Source organism: Ambystoma mexicanum, chromosome 6q (genome assembly GCF_040938575.1).
Source record: "Ambystoma mexicanum isolate Mex_15411 chromosome 6q, UKY_AmexF1_1, whole genome shotgun sequence".
Taxonomy (NCBI): Eukaryota; Metazoa; Chordata; class Amphibia; order Caudata; family Ambystomatidae; genus Ambystoma; species Ambystoma mexicanum.
The window spans coordinates 543,373,777-543,387,147 of NC_090937.1; positions in this window are offsets into that span (position 1 = coordinate 543,373,777).

Below are 13,371 nucleotides of genomic sequence, written 5' to 3' on the forward strand. Positions count from 1 at the left end.
AACTACCAGTCTCACCCTTTGTTAGGGAGAATTCTCTTGTAAGGCTAATTTCCCAAACCTAGTGAGTCCCCCAGCAGCTTTGCTGGATTTTTGGGGTTTGTTTTTTTCTCCTGCTAAGAGTGAGACTATTTTCCTCGCACTCCTGGGCATGATTTGAGGTATGTCTTTGACTTTTTGTGTGCTTATGGCCTATGTTTTTTTTTTACTCCATAGGGTATCACTGTTTTTGTGTATGTGTTACACAGCACTCTCAGTGCAGTAGCACAGGGGTGTCATAGTGACCCCCAAACATAGGCTCCATACCCTGGGACTGACTACCGTCTCCAAGGGCATGTAAAGTCACCACTGACTTTACTATTCCAAAATTGTGAACAGAACCAGAACAAACCATCATATTGTGGAAGTACTGGAAGGGGTTAATTCCGTTGCCCCTTGGTCTGTTTCCAAGGGGGCACTGTCCAGTCCCTCCTTTTCGAGTTTCTGGCAGGTGACAGTGGTTACCACGCAAAATATTCCACCAGAATATTTCCTATGGGATTTTCCCATTGATTTTAAACGCACCACTTTTTGGTGCAATGTTAAAGATACCGCTGGTTTATTTATTTAATATTAAATCAACGGTTGGATCTTTTCACCAGAACTCTTTTCTAAAATGGCGTTTGTGTACGTCTCTGTAACTCCAACCAAGGTCGGGCCCTTTGTTCCACTTTTTGGTGGGCTTCTCCAACTGGTGCCACTCTGTCTGGGTTCCACAGGATGTGTGGGTGGGGGAATTGGCACCCTGGACTGCGTTGCCTTAGCAACTGAAGTCTCACTCTGTTCTGATTGGGCCAGTGGTGAGCCGCCCGGCTCACCACTTAGCATGTTTGAGTGACAGCTAGGCTGTTGGATGGGGGTTTTTCTGCATAAAAGCAGGACTTTTGGGACTGGAACTTCAGAAGTCGCCACAGGACCTAAGAATCCGAAGAGGGAAGAAGCTGAGCCACCTGCAATGACGACACCACCGGTGGAGCCCTGCTGCAACAAACTCACCACTTTCCCAACGACAAGTGAAGATCTTCTGCTGGACGAGTCTTCTTCCTTTGAGCTGGTGGGATCAACCAGTTTGCCCCTTTCGCCTTCCAAAGACGTCTCGCCCGTGCCAAGCACCCCGGCGGCTGGATCGCCAAGATTCACCACTTTGACTGTGAATAAAAGGAACGCACCTTTTAACCGACAAACTCCACGGCTGGTTTCATCCCTGTGCAGTGCATCGACTCCAGGTTTCCTCCTCTTCCCCTGGTCGAAACAAGGAACTGCAACCACTGCCAGGAACAACTGCCACCGCTGGAGCTTCCTCTGCCTGGCCTCCCTTTCCACGGATTGCTAAAGGTGACCCTTAAATCCTTGGCTTTCCAACTGGGTTGGCCCCAGACCTTCTAACTTTACTTCTTGGATCACCCCAACCTCTTTTGAACATTCTGCAAAGACTTTTAGTGCATTTTAAACTGTGTGATCTTGGGCACATTTTGCTTTGCTCCATTTAAAGTGGGCCTGGCCTATGAACTTTGGCTCTACAATGTATACTGCCTTTACTCCCTTGCTTTGAACTTCTAAAAGTGTTGGGAACTGTTTTATTTCTATGCCCTGCCTTTTTCTCTCCCTTTAACTTAACTATTGGAGTGCCATCTAGGTTACACGCTCACATCTGTTTTAACAAATAGTGGTGGTTTAACTCTGACTTGTGTAATAGTTATCAAGGGAGGTGTTTTTACTTTACCTGACTGTGTTTTAACTTGCTTTTGATTTAGAGTGCTAGTGTATTGCCTAAAGTGTATTTTAAATAAATAATTATCTACTTTTGATACAAAGCTCTGGTCAGTGTTTGTTTGCTCTTCTGTGTTTTTAGCCCTATTGTGTGTACTCTATATACTGCCCTACTCTTCTTGAGAGAAGTCTGACTGCTCAGCCACAGCTACCAGGTAAATCTGGGTGGTGCTGACTGCTACCAATTGGGTTTACTGCTTGCTCCTGTGGTCTTCATCTTTTTGCAGTGTTCCCCAAGGGAACTGCACAGGATTCTACCTAACACTCTTCTGTAACCCACCAACTGCTCCTCGGATCAGTTTGTCCATGTGCACTGAATTTGCCCCTTGATTAATTATATGTATTTGCCTGAAGCATAGAATTCGATACAAATGCAGTATGCTGTAAAGACCAATATTGATTATAGAGTCTGTTGTATTGTTGGTGGTTCTATCGTGCCGGTGACACAGTTTCGAGCGACATTAACCACCAAATCATGGCAAATCATATTTCAGCATGCTGGTAATGGTGCGACTAGTACGACGAAAACATGGTAATCGACGGATGAAATCAGTGGCACCGTCAGCAAAAATGCCAGTGGCACAGTTACCTGCGTGTAACTCACGGAAACAACAGCAATAGAAACACTGATACTGAAAAACAACATCATCACCGGAAGTGGAAGCTCACTGGTGGCCATTTTGGAAAACACAATCCACTTCAAATCACCTTCTTCCTGTTGCCATCCGGACACATTGACACCAGCACCTCAAGACCAGGCACGACATCTCGGCACTGCGGAAGCCACGCTTCCCTGAACAGGAATTCACCATCCTGACTGATACCATTGTGGAACATGCAGGTGAGCTATTTGTCACAGACCACGGACGCAGTACGTACACAAATGCACACAAATGTCATCTGGGAGGAGGTGGTGCAGAAGGTGTCAGCCGTGAAACCCATACCATGCACTGGACATGACAGCCGTTAGTGGTGGAGTGACCTCTACCTGAGGGTCGACAACCTGCTGTCGGCCCACAGGAAGGAATGCATGGCCAATGGCTGTGGGACGGCCTCACAAATAAAGCTCATGCTATGGGAGGAGAAATGCAGCAGTTTACTGCACCGCAAAGGGATAGAGGGAGTAGGTGCGGTGGAGCCTGGTGCAGGGACACTTGGAGAGGACGGTGTGTACAATGTGCCACACCAAAACAACCAAAGTGGTCATGCAAATGCAGTGCTCACCACCCAACCACATCCAACCCATAGAGTGGACAATGAACCATGGCCATTGGGCAAGGGTCCACAAACATAGTCCCACAAACATTCAAACACACATATGCCCACATGAGTATTGGTTATGTGCACAGTGATGACATGAGAACCAACTCATACACGAGGCACACACCCTCCAAGCTGGTGTGCATGCACCAAGAACAATGTGCACCTCTAACACACTCAAATGCATGCACTCATCAAAGCTGTCCTGACAGACCTGGCCCTGGCATGGCTGACTACCTGCCTGTCAAACTGACACCCCCAAGTGCAATTGGGCCCTTCCACCTCCATCTCTCTCTCCACCTGCGGCATCACTCATGGCACCATTTTATCACCATGGCTCCTCAACACCTACATTTCCGCTCTGGCCCACTTGATCACCACCTTTCCACCTCACTTCCAGTATCATGCTGATGACACACAGCTCACTTTTAAGCTTCCATCCTCTGTCTCATCGCCTTCCTCTCACATACATGACTGCCTAACTGCTATTTATGTATCATGCTCTTATAACAATGTCTGCCGTAATGCCAGCAATACAGAGAAGTCTCCCATTGTGATGCCTGCACCCTGTTTCCCATCCACTCCCTGGCCACCTTCCATGGGCCCCATCATCTCACCCTGTTATGAGGACCAAAAACTTGGTGTCACCTTTGACTCATCCCTCTTCTCCCCTCCGTACATCATGGACCTTGCCCAGAATTCCAACTTACAGCACCACCACCTCAGAGGCACCCTCCCTTTCCTCACCTACCCACAGAAGCCCAATATCTCTAGAGCTCTGGTTCCCACTAGGCTTGCCAACTGCAACAGCCTGTTCCTCAGTCTACCTCTTACCTCCCTTCGCCCCCTCAAACCAATCCAGCATAGGGCAGCGTGAATCATCCTAGGCCTCAAGCCCTGTGAGCCCATCCCTCCAGCCCTGAAATCACTCCACTGGCTCCCAGTGACAACAAGGATAAACATTCCAGACCCTTTGCCTCATACACAATGCTGTCTGGGGCCTGGTCTCCCACGAGTCTCACTGAGGCCAGCCCATCCTCGACCAGTCTCCCCCAGCATCCATTACCAGCACTTGCCCTCAGGCACCCTTCCCTGGATTTGCCTGAATCTGGTCCACCCCATCCTTCACAGTGTACTGCACTGCCCCCCCTGTTGCACCTGTTGCACCTTCCCCTTGTACCTCCCATCAGCACTTGCTCAGCCCCTTGTGCCCCCACCCCCTACACTTCACCCCCTCACATTACTGCCCCCTTACACCTCCCTCCCCTGCAACAAATTGATCCCTGCACTTGCACGGTAAGAATGACACAAAGCCCGGTGCGACCTTTGATAATAATTCCCCCCCCACTATGTCCACACCCATTCGTCTTGCAGCACCTAGAAACACGTGTGTGTATGTAAGTGCCGTTCAAATGTACAATGTATGAACTGAAAACTCCATGCACAGGCCTCATGCCACTTGCTGTATGTACTGCATGTTGCAAGGCCATAGGATCTCACAGAGGTGAATAACAGCATTCCCATCTCACCCCCACAGGCATCTCATCTGACAGCGATCAGGGTGTTAGGGTGGACCAAGCACCTCATGGGACACCCACACAGAGGAGGAGAGACACGCCCCACAAAACCACTGCCAAGGCAACAATAGCACTGGGCAGGCAAACCACAGGCCCAGTGAGCATGATGCCTGCCGATGCAGCAAAACCTGCTGCACCAACGGAGGACCAGCTAGCTGCCCCTGAAGCAATAGCTGCAATATCAACGGAGGCACATCCAGCTGCCCCTGATACACAGCAGTGTGGGCCAACAGGACGGCCATTCCCGCCCCCACCAGCCTCCCATGTATGTTGCCACCTCGACAGACAATGATACTGGGCAGAAGGGTGGGGACACCATCGAGGGGGTCAGAAGACACTCCTACACCATCCCTCATTCAGCCCCTCCGACCTCGACAGCCCACCTCCACCACTGATCCCCATCATCCGAGATATGTATGCACACAAACGGCACATCAAAGCAAGACATGAGGAGATGGCAGGACTCGTACCCCAGCAGCTGAAGGAGACCAGGTTGACGCGGAAGAGTGTGCAGGGCACAGGCCAGAGCTGTGCACATGCCCTGTGCCGCTCCTCCCATGCAACGGTCCACCTTGCACAGAGAGTTTGGGAAGGGAACGAGGCAATCTCAGCACTGGCTGAGCCCTTACCCTTTCCCTGCACATGACACTAGAGCACAGTGACACGGCTGGTTCCGACCCCACCCCCTCAAACATCACAATGCCTGCCAGCACCAAACAGAGCAGCCAAAGGTGCTGATCCATGCGCCTTTCAGGCTCACCACAAAAGTGCAGATCCAGTATGAAGTGGCCAGGGAAGTGAGCCAGTTCAAAACTTTACGTGACACTTATACAACTCTGGGGCGTTTGTGGGATGGTGTGTCTGGGAGGGTTAGTTGGGGAGGGGTTGGTGGGGAGACTTAGTTGGGGAGGGGGTGTTTGAGAGGGTTAGTTGGGGAGAGGGTGGTAGGCCAAACATCTGTTCATGTTTGTTCATTCAAAAATACACATGGTTTGCAAATTAATTCATGTCTGGACATTCAATTTGTGAAGTGCTGTGCTTTATTATTGCACTGCATCACAAGAAGTGTTTGCCATGGGTCGTGTGCATGTGCTGTGTGCTCAAAGGTAGTTCTCTATGAGGTCCTGCCGGGCTGCACACCCATCCCTGACATCCCTGTCATGGAGTTGGTGCATGTCTGCAGCTTCATCCACGTCACCATCATCATAATCATCGTCCGCCAGAGGCATGTCCATGTCCAGGGGCAAGGGAATGTTCTACCTGGTGCACATATTGTGCAACATGGCACAGCCCAGGACTATATTTCCCACTTTCACTGGCCTGTACATCAGTGGCCCACCAGAGTGGTGAAGGCACCAAAAATGTGCCTTCAACTGTCCAAAGGTCTGCTCAATTGTCGTCCTTATTCTGATGTGGGCACGATTGTATACAATTTCACGTTGGGTCCATGGATCTCTCACAGGGGTCATCATCCATGGTAGTAGGGGATAACCGGAATCACCTACATGGAATGGGACACAGGGAGGGCTATTTTATTGAGGTCACTGGGCAGTGCATACGTATTGGGAAGTGGGTGTCTGACACATGCATCTGGGTCTGTGCTCTTGTGGGCTGCCATTCAAATTGCTGCACATTGTGGCAAGGAATTCTGGTCAGGCCATCTGTAGGGTAGGGTGGTGGGTGGGGTGAAGTCAGGATATGCTTTGTTTTGTGACATGGCAGTGATGCATTATGGTACCTGTAGTGCATTGCATGTGCCTGTCTGTACGTGACAGATTGTGATGGGGTGTCCATAAATTGACACATGTGGCAAATGCCAGTCGTGGTCACCCACTCTTGCATGCAGAATTTGTCCCTGAATTAGCATGGTGCCTGTGGGCCATGCACCAGTACCAGTGAACATCCTCCCATCATGCCCCGCTGCACATGAAATGCGGTGTGTGTGTGTAGATGCTTTTACTCACCCAATAGCCAGGTCTGCTGTCCACGATAACATGCCATGTATGCAAGCAGCGTGCTATTCCGTAGGACCGGGGAGTCATGGGTAGATCCTGGGAAGCAGGTGCAGCAGTGTGTGATCGGCACATTCAAGGAGTGGTACAGCGTTCTGCTTCAATACACCTCCTCTGTGGCATGGGCAGCGACTAGCTCTATATGTGTGCAGTTCACTGCTCCCAATATATTAGGCATGCCCGCGAGGGCATGAAAGCGGACCTTGGTAGCATTCACCTGTGCCTGTGTCCTTGGTAGGGTGATGTGCTTGTACAAATGATGCAGGAGGGCATCCAGGACCTGCACCACGACAATTAAAAATGCTGGCTGAGAGATGCAGCTCCCCGACTGTTTGCTGGAATGTGTCTGTGTCAATAAAGTGCAGCACAGACACCACCTTCAACAGGGGGGTATGGCAGTCCAGATGCCAATGATGCTCTGGATGTCGTCCTGGATGAGCGCCACAATTTCAAGGATGGTCTCCCTGTTCAGGTGGTATAGAGTGTGGATCTGCCTGTCAGTCAGGGACCAGGGTGTGACCATTGTGCGGGGTATAGGTGCATGCCTCTGGTGCATAACTTGCTGTCCATTGTTCCTCTGCATTCTCATTCTCAACCTCCTCCTCCACTGCATATCGACCTGTTGCCACCTCAGCATCTCATGCTCATAGAGATGCACTCCTGCATGCAGCACCTCCAAGTCCATGACTACTGCTACAAGTGCCAGCATGGTGGTGTTGGAATGTGTGTGTGATGTGGGTGTGGTCCTTTTCAGCAGTCCCTGTGCTGATGGTGTGCAGCTGGGTCAATTGGGCGAACTTGTGGCTTGTTCCTCCACACCTGGACCTAGTTACCATCTGCTCCCCGGTGGTTGTATTTCCGGCATGGTTTTCCCAGTGCAACCGGTATTTTTGTGCCAGTGTTTTCGGGGAAATAACTGTTGTAATGCTGCTTTGTATCCGTGGTGCCCCTGTTTGCGGCACTGATTCCGCAGGGTCCCGCTGTTTCGGTTGTCTATGCTACCGGCAACAGTGACACAGTATCCACTGTTATCAGCACTGTCGCTACCGGCATTCTCTCTCGTAGTGCTGCAGTGCGGAAATAATGCCGGTAATCGTAATTACCGGCACGTTGTTTCCGGACAGGCAACCTTGTTGAAGGGGCCCCTGAGGGACCCTTGAATGTGGAAACAAGGCACAGTTACCACACACGAATAGATACGCCAAACACGAGGTTCTGTTCCCAAAATCTAGGGTTTATGGCAATACAAATAGTTCCAATTGGCCAAGTGGTGCCACTCCCCGCGACGTGTGTCTAACAGACCTCGGGGACGCAAGCAAAAAAGAGTCGTACATCAGTTACATATATACAAAAGGAGCACCTTACAATCAGCAATGACACAATTGATGCCGCCCCCAATTCATTTCCCTTTGAATTAGAGGCAATGATTGACCATCATGACAAATATGATACTTCAGACCACCATATTTAGTAACAGGTTGCAATCTCCATTTTTACAGACACCATTCTTTGTTTGGGAGAACACAGCGTTTCTGTTTTTCATAGGCAAGCTGTGCGTAGGAGACTGGCACATACCAGGCCTCCCTATCTCTAAGTTCCGATTCTCGCTCTAGAAGTCAGCACGCTCTCTGGGGCCTCAATGGGCTCAGAAAGGGGGTTCATAAAGAAGATCATAATTCAACTCTTTAAATGCTAGTTTCGTACATTGCTATTCTTTCAGGAGACTCGCTGGCATTCGTGTACTGATTATATGCCTTGCTTCAAGGATACGTGAGGGAGGGAATCGGGCATTCCTGTCTGGCTCTCCAGTGTAATGTTTCAACATGTTTTTGTAGCCTTGGACCATTGAAGCAAAATAATATCTACAGCAAAGCAGTTTTAGATGAGGCAAAGTGGCAACGTTAGAGAGAGCAGAGAGAGAAAACAAAATGGCGATTCTGGTCATCTTAAAATGGCTTCACTCTAGTTAAACTAATAGCTACGTAATAACTAATGACTAATGAATATATATTCTTACACTGTAAACGAGGCGGTTGGTCTTCGGCCAACCAATTATCATTCATTTCCGGACCCTCAAGGGGTGCTTAGTTTTTCTGGACTGACAAACCCTCCTCTTGGCCGTAAACCAAACGTCTCATCCATACATTGCATCCTCCTCCGACTAAGTATTTGGATTAGATTCGGAATCTGATTCAACTTCGGACTCAGGTACACTTGTTGTCTCCTCGTTATTATTAATAATATCAATTGCCATGAATTCTTTAATGGTTTCAGATTCGTTACTATGGCGAGTGCTTAGTTTAGTAATGTTCTTTTCTTTCATCCTTTGTACACACTCTTCGCTAATTTCAGTACATATTATGGGGAGACAATGTATGCAACAACAACATGTCACGAATATTCCTAGGATTGCTACTAGGATTGCAAATAGTTTCCATCCCCAGGATTGCAACACTTCCCGGAACCAGGAGCTTATGTTCAATTGCCAATCGCCTTCAGGGGGATGAAGATCGGAACTTAACACATGCAATTTTCTTATCGCCTCAAAAATCGTGGGGAGGAGTCACTTACAAATACGCAGCACGCTGATCCCACGATTTTGCAAACACCGGCGCGATCAACTAAGATTATATCAAGGGCCATTGTATTTTGTAGTGTCATTAATCTAATTCCTTTTTCTTCAGGAGTCATATTATATAATATATCAGTGATTCCATTTATTGTTTCTTCTAATATCCTAGACAGTCAACTTATGTTATAAGAGTTTATCGCCTGGCCCCAAAATGGTATGAATGATTTTGCTATGTCCTCTACAATCTATCCGTCTTCAATATTACGGCAAGGTCGTGACCTAGTCAATTTGGTTATGTCTGATGTTTTTAAAAGAAACACCCCAGGGAACAGAAATCCCAAATAACACGTACCTCCCCAGTTCCTAGGTAACCAAGGATATGCGTTTTCTCCACATATGAAATACACAAGATCTCCCACATATATTGGTTCCACTTCTTTATCAAGGAATGCTACATTCCTGCATCTGGTAAATGTTCCTACCTGGAAAGAACCCTTTTTCTTTAGACAGAATGGGACAGAATGAGGGTTATAATTCACTGTATATGAAGGGGGTTCTGCATCCTTATTCCCATGTGGGTTCATGTGGAACGTGATCACAGAAGTTTTATAAGGTACAGACAATCTATCCTGTGGCATTATTGCTGGTGTAATTAATCGTCTTTTTTGGAACACGGAGCAACCCACCAGTTTCATAATTACTTCCTCAAATTCATTCCTATTTGTTTTATCTAGTTGACCAGTTTCACTTTCGTTCCATTTCCCATAATATAGGGTACTCAGAGAAGCATAACATGCAGAAGTTAACTTCAGGGGCTGTACATACCATCCTATTCCCTGACCACCATGCTGCGGCAGGTGGGCACAAACCCAACAATTATTTTTTCTTAGGATTGAGTGTGTCATATTCATTATTAACACCAATGTGTTGTTCCCATATCCTTCCCTATGTTTCTCTTCCATTGGGGACAAGGTATAGGAAATCACATGGACTGGGCTTTCTGTTGTGGAAATGTTCAACATGGGCAAAAGTACTTCAAGAGGGTGCATTTCCTCTAGGTACCATAACACTGTTATGGTCAACACTGGGGCTAATATACTCATTATGCACATTACTATGGTTAGACCCAACATACAATTCTTTTGACCATGTCCTTTTTTCACCTGATTATGTACTACGTTTAACTCGCTATCAGCATTGGTGCAAGAGGAGGCATTTGCAGGTTCTGACATTCTTCTCTCGTCCTTCTTCTTCCGCTGTGCTCGTCGTGACTATTGTTTGCTCTTGTGCTTCTCCGGATGTTGAAATAGTTCAATCAATGTCTTCAATCATTTTTATGCCAGTTTTCTGTCTGCCTGGATTGCCGATTCATCTGGCAAGGCCTCCGTGCATTTTGCACATTGCTCTAGAATTTCAGAGCAGCTTCCTTTGTACCACGTGCACCCCGCTTGTTCACTCGGGTTCCTGACACATGGATTCAGCACCGAGGAGTTGCGTTTCGTGAGCTGTCTAATTTGCACAACTCTTACGCCACCCTCCTCTAGGCCTCCGGTTCCCACTTCATCCGAAAATAGGAAACAGAGGCAAGAAATTCACCAAGAGATGAAAAATGTGATCACTCCTTCTTTCTGCTCCGCAGGTTGTACCGATTTATTCCTGGTACCATATGATCAAAAAATAGTGCGGGTGCACTTCCGGTCTCAAGCTTGGTGTCAGCCTGGGGCACAATGGCAGATGATGATGGGTGCCCAGGCGACAATGCAGGCTGTGGCGCAACAGAAGATGGTTGGTGCCACAGAGGTATGCTTTGAAGTCGGGCAGCATTGATGCAGAATCTGCTGGACAACGTTGAAGCACTCTTTACTCTTCCATTTTTATGGCAATCTCATCAGGCTCTGTTCCAGGAGCAGGTAACTTCCGTGGCAAAGGACTGGTAATGGCATTTTCCGTTTCTGGAATCGCTGTTGTCTCTTTCTGGTCTTTGTCCCGATCAGTTGACGTGTCGAATGGTGATGGGACTTTCTTGGTGTGCGTGGCATGAATCAACGCCTTGCGTCCATCAACGCGTAGTGCTGTCTGCATGGTTAATAGTACCTGATCCGGCCCATGCCACCTCGGTGCTAGTGATGTTTTCTGTTCGAAGTTCCTTAGCACCCAGTTGCCTGGCTCCAATGCATGTCCTGGGCCAGTATACCGTACCGGTAATGCCTCCTGCACCTGCTGATGAATCAAATGCAGTTTTTTTACTAACAAATTACAGTAAATGCTGAGTACAGGGTATTCAATCTCACTCATTTTCCTTGACTGGGGTGCGCACCACACATTCGCTGGTCTCCCCAGTATGATCTCATAAGGAGAGAGCCCAGTTCTGGCCTGCACTGACGTTCACATGCATAGTAATGCTATTGGCAATGCATCTACCCAACTCAATTTGCTGCCCTCACAGATTTTACTGATCTTGGACTTTAGAATTCCGTTATGGCGTTCAATAAGACCGGCCGAACTCGGATGTCTTGAACTGTGGAATCTCTTATCGATCTGTAATCCTGCACAAATCTGTAATATCACTGCAGCCACAAAGTGCGGATCATTGTCCGACCATGTGACACGGGGCAGACCAAAGCGAGAAAAATACTCTTTTAGCATTACTTTTGCCGTGCTCATTGCTGTGCAATCTTTCAAAGGATACGCTTCCACCCATTTGCTAAATGCACATATGATCACTAGAACGTACTTCAGATTTTGGCTCCTTTCCATTTCTATAAAGTCAAAGTGAATTACTTCGAATGGCATAGAGGGAGGTCTGAAACTTCCCGTTGGAGTCACTGTTCCTTTTCCCACATTGTGCTGTAAGCACATAATGTAGTTTTGGACCAACCTCTCGGCATGCTTTTTTATAAGGGGATTTTTCCAAACTGTGGCTAAATGATGGACTATTTTCTTTGCACAGATGTGTGTGGGACTGTGAGCCATTGTAACCATTGCATTTATGTAAGCATTTGGTAACATCGAATTCCCGCTTTTCTTGTCCCCCCAACATCCCTCCAAATCCAATTCTGCAGAGCCCTTGGCCCATCCCTGAATTTCGTCGGCGGTAGCTTCCGCCTGCATTTCTCTAACAGTTACAATTCCATTTTCTATCATGCAGGGCACTTCCTCCGATTGTACTGTCAACATTTTTGTATTCAAGTCAGTCGCAGTCTGTTTCGCAATTTTGTCTGCAAATGCGTTTCCTTTTCCCACGTTACATGTCACTTTTTTATGAGCCTCGCATTTCATTATTGCCAGGTGCTTTAGGCACGTAAGTGCAGACAGTATTCGCACAATCAGAGGGCCATGTTGTATTCTAGCCCCATGGGATGTTAGGAAACCTCTCTCGGCCCATAATCGGCCAAAGTTATGGACTATGCCAAAGGCGTACTGGCTATCAGTATAGATATTTACACTCAAGTTCTCTGAAATTTCACAAGCTCTTGTTAAGGCAATTTTCTCTGCTGCTTGGGCGGAGTTGTAAGGAATTCTATTACTCTCCACAATGCTTTTTAATGTGGTGACAGCGTATGCGGCAGTTGATGTGCCGTCAGGTAATTTAAAACAAGAGCCGTCACAAAACAGTTCCCCTTCTTGTTCTTTTAGGGGTGTATCACTCAAATCAATTCTCCCTTTTGTTTCTTCCTCAGTAACCATTAAACAATCATGGGGAGTTGATTCACTCCCACCACTGTTTTCCCCGGGCATTGGCATTAATTCTGCTGGATTCAAAGCGCTAAACCTCATAATTTGGATGTGGGGCGCAAACAATACAATTTCATATCTAGTCAATCTAGCAGAGGTGAGGTGTTGCTTCTGCGTTCTATTGAGTAGAACATCTATGGCATGTGGCACCATCAAGATTAAGGTGTGCCCCAATACCATCACTTCTGTTTGTTTCACCGACGCAGCAGCCACTGCAACAGCTCGCAAACATTGTGGTAGTGCGTGCGCTACAGGGTCCAGTGCAGAAGAAAAATAGCTGCACAGCCTATTTCTTCCTTGTTCCTGTGTTAAGACAGACAACGCGCATCCTTCGTTCTCATGCACAAATAGCCTAAAAACCTTTTCATAATTCGGTGTGCCCAAAACTGGAGCAGAACTCAAAATGGTT